The following is a 4,283-nucleotide window of genomic DNA, read 5'->3' as shown; positions in this document are numbered from 1 at the left end:
TTCAGCTGCAAACTTTTAACATGCAAACTATGTTTAAGCATCACCACAAGAATCACAGTCATAAAGAGGTACTATGGATTTATATAGCTCTGGGCTTTCTACAGAACTTCAAAAATGTGTCACAACATTTAAGTACTGTACAATTCCAAAAAGGACCACCCCTTGATTGCAGATCTTAAAGTGTAAACTGCTAGTGAATTCAGAAATGCATTGAAGAGTACTCTTGCCATAACAAAAATGCTTTACCCTTTTACTGATTTTACTCATTTCAACATCAAATTGCCATCTTATTCAATGTTGTCAGGATAAATGTATTAAGGTGTTTCTTATATCAGAAAATGAGGTATGAATAAGGACTTTATTCTCTCAGCCAGGAAGAGAAAGAATTAAAAGAAATTTCAGTCAAGGAAGGCAGTAATATGTGCTGTCAGCTGTATGTAAACCACACAGCAGGTGGTGAAGTGGTTCAGCAGGTGATTTATTCAGCATGCACATTCTGGGCGACGTTGTTGCTGTTGTCTGTTTAGCCTTCGGAGGGAGGCATCACCATATTGTATCCCTGAACCAATACGTTCAGGATCTAATTCACCAGTTTCTATTTTAGCAAGGATAGTTTTTGCACATTTCAGAAAAGCTTCTTCAACATTTTCACCTGTTAATGCACTGGTTTCAAGAAACATTAATTCATTTTCTTGTGCAAAGTGGCTGACTTCCAAAAAAGTAACTTCTCTGTCATCTTCCAGATTCTTTTTATTTCCCACCAATAAAATGACAATATTTGGACTTGCCAATGTTCTGGCATCTGTCAACCAATTTGTAAGGGCATTATATGTCTCCCGACTTGTAATATCATATACCAATAAAGCACCTGCAGCACCTTTATAGTAACTTCTTGTAACAGACCTGCTGTATCCCATATCTGAAGCTTCACTGACCTACCTCCAACATTTACAACTTTGGACCCAAATTCCACACCAATGGTATGATTCGACTCTGCCTTGAATTTATTTTCAATGAACTGGTGAAGAAGGCATGACTTCCCAGTTCCAGCACTACCTATTACTAGGAATTTGAAGAGGAAATCATAAGATTCTGACATATCTTCTGTATGGTATCCACTGCAAAATCCAGTGAACCAAAAAAAAAAAGTACGGTCACAATTATCAAAACATCTAATTCACTATACACAGGAAATGCCTTGCCATCAATCCCAATTTCACTTCAGGATTGACGTCATTTTGTTCATCCTTAAGCTCAAAGCGCCTCTCTTGTAAAACAAGATACCAAGCAATTTTCTAAACTCGGTTTTAATCCTTTTTCGCAAGTAAGCATACAGACAGATAAGTGAAGTTTGTGCCTGAGGTATTTTCAGGTATGAGGCGACTCGTCGTAAAGGTGAAGTAAGCCCTGATCACTTTCCCTTAGTATCTCCCCTAATGATAATAATCCTCTACTGACCACATGCAATAATCCAAAACAGAAAAGAGAATTGGTATACAAATGCAGTGTTTAAAATGAGTAAATTACAATGAATAAATAAATAAGGATGCACTAACAAAAGATTATCGGAAACGAGAAGACTAGATTTCAGAAAAATAGGTAATAAAAAGAAGTATAGAAAACAACAAAAACGACTGTCTTCAGTTTACACTGTAAAGTAATAATGCTTAAGAAACTTGTAGTGTTATGTTTTGAATAGTATTCTAAAATAAATGCACATTATTGCAAAAATCGAAATGTAACATAATGTATAATATAATACGTATAATAATATATATAATATATATATAATATATATATAATATATGTCACTGAATAATTGTATTTCCTTACTAATTCTCATATGATTAATTTATTATCAGTATACGAAAGTTGCTGGTAGTTGCAATTACATATGGAAAATAACGGGAATATAAAAGTAGGGCAAGTTTATTACATTATACATATTATAAAAGCAAGAGAAAATGCATCACTACCAGCCTAAGTGTAAATAAGTCAGTTAAATTGAATGAAAATGGAAAAGTTATTTGGAAAAAAAAAAAGTTCAGCAAAATCAGATAACATACATATAAACTATATGATCCATTTACAGTGTAATATCACCGAAAATCAGTCCGTGCAGTTAGCCTCGTGGCTATGAGCTTCGCAACCGTAATCCTAGGGAAGGAGTGTCCTAGGTTCGATTCCCGTCAATGACATGAGGAGCTTAAGGATCTGCCATAGCCAAGTTAGCCGGTCTTGGGCGCGAACAAACAGCAGGGTTTTTTCCACCAGTTTATCTGGAGTTTTTCATCCCGCAAGCAGGCAAACCGGTCCAGTGAACATACACGGATTACAGTCAGGAATACTGACCCAGCCATAGGTCTGATTCGTCAGCTGTTCCGGAGCCCAGATAAAATTTTGGGGGGAATGAGATGGTACCGTACCTCCCCATAAAGGGGACTCACGACCGTGTATCATCATACGATTATTATTAGTACTGAAAATCAATTAGTTTCAATACTTGGTAAATAAATTTGTTGACAAAAATGATAAATTTGTTGGTAATAGGAATTTTTATCTACAATATTGGTCTTAGCATAAAGATGATAAATAAAATATTTAAATAACATAAAAAATATTTAAGATGCACATGCAAAAATTGTCTAATTTTAGTTCTTGGCTAATTCTCTACAAATGATATGTGTATGTATACTTGTAAATTAATAGTAAACAGTTATGTAAATTGCATAAAAATGAAAAAAAAAAATAGAACAATTTCGGCTTACAGTAGAGGTCAATTTTTTTTTTTTTTTTGCATATTCTTAAATAGTTTAAACACTTCCGCATTGGGCAGGAATGAAGTCTGCTGACTTGGAAGGTAAGATACAAATTGAAGTACAGGTAACTCTCGTATAACGCGGATGTTAGGTTCCACAAAAATACCGCGTTATATAAATCGCGTTATGCGAGACTCAAATCACATAGAAAAAGTAGGTTTAGGTTTCCAAATCGTTTTTTCTTTTTTTTAAGATTATATAAACAATGACATATTCAGATAATTCATGTAAGTTAAGAAAACATAAACTATGCAACAAATACATAGTAAAAAATTATAAAAATTATAAATTGTATGTATACTTCATAGATGTTCTTTATTTATATATGCAATAGTTCTTATTGCATACTTCAGTTGGTTTAGTTATGAATTCAAGAAGTCAGTAATAAGACCTTGCTTACCACTATGCTACAATTTTTTATTAAGTTCATAATACGGAACTAAACAAATATCCAATTGTCTCGTAAATTTTCTGGAAGACTCCATTGAGAGATCATTATCCATAAAATAACTTTCTTGTCAAGTCTAATCCTATTGTTAATTTCTTTAAACTGAATTCTTTAACGAACTCATCACAATCATAATCTTTGGCAGAACTTTCCCCGCCATTTGGTTCAACATCATCTATTAATTGTACCAGTTAATCCTCGTTTAACCCCCTCCCCCTCAACCGGGCAGGACGTCTATAGACGTCCAGATAAATCTGGATACGATGAATGCTATCTGTTGAAGTTATAAGAAGTGCAATTCGGCCAGCATGTCCATTAGAAGGTGTGATAAACCCTCCCACTGAAGAGAACAGTTAATCGGATTATCTCACGCTCATAGCTGCATCTCAGTTGTCTATAACAAGGAATGCAGTTCCTCGTTCTATGCTGGGTAACTGAATCCTAGTTATATTGGATAAACTAAAAATATAGAAATTATTTTTATTTTCTCTTTTTATTGTACAAAGCAATTTTAATGCCTGGACAAAATAAAGGTTCTTGCATAGTTTCTTCATTTAAATATCGCCTTACCTTGGAACACTAATTTCATATTTATTTATTTTTATTTTTTTGCTAATTTTTTCTAATCGCTTACTCCACAAAACATTTTCTTTGTTCTCGAAAAAAATTAATTCACGATAATTATTTGAAATATTTGATTTATTTTTGAAAAAAAAACAGGCTGCGGAAGTTCAAGATTATGTTATATTTTTGTTCAAAATCATGTTTCGAAGAATACTTCACAGATTTCCTGAAGGACCTGCTTGAGCGACTCTGTTTTATAGAGAATAAAATGAAATTCTTTAATCATATCACTAATTTTTTTCTTTATTTTCTTTATATTGTAATCTTCTTGGTTTTCCTGTATAATTGGTCATTACAAAATGAAATTAACGGTTATGATTTAAATTGATATGTATATATTTTCTGCTAGTTCAGATATACTAATTGTATCAGATGTGTTATAATGGCAAAAA

At 33.0% G+C, this 4,283-nt stretch overlaps 1 pseudogene; it reads right to left on the bottom strand.

Annotated features, from left to right (window-relative positions):
* Positions 1–217: 217 nt before the first annotated feature.
* Positions 218–1,262, bottom strand: LOC150101582 (ras-related protein Rab-4B pseudogene; annotated as a pseudogene).
* Between the last annotated feature and the right edge of the window lie 3,021 nt (positions 1,263–4,283).

This window comes from Typopeltis vanoorti, chromosome 11 (assembly GCF_054136105.1).
Source record: "Typopeltis vanoorti isolate ZY-2024b chromosome 11, IOZ_Tvanoo_1.0, whole genome shotgun sequence".
NCBI classification, from domain to species: domain Eukaryota; kingdom Metazoa; phylum Arthropoda; class Arachnida; order Uropygi; family Thelyphonidae; genus Typopeltis; species Typopeltis vanoorti.
Note: the sequence above shows the minus strand (reverse complement) of the source record. Positions and strands in the feature narration are given on the sequence as shown.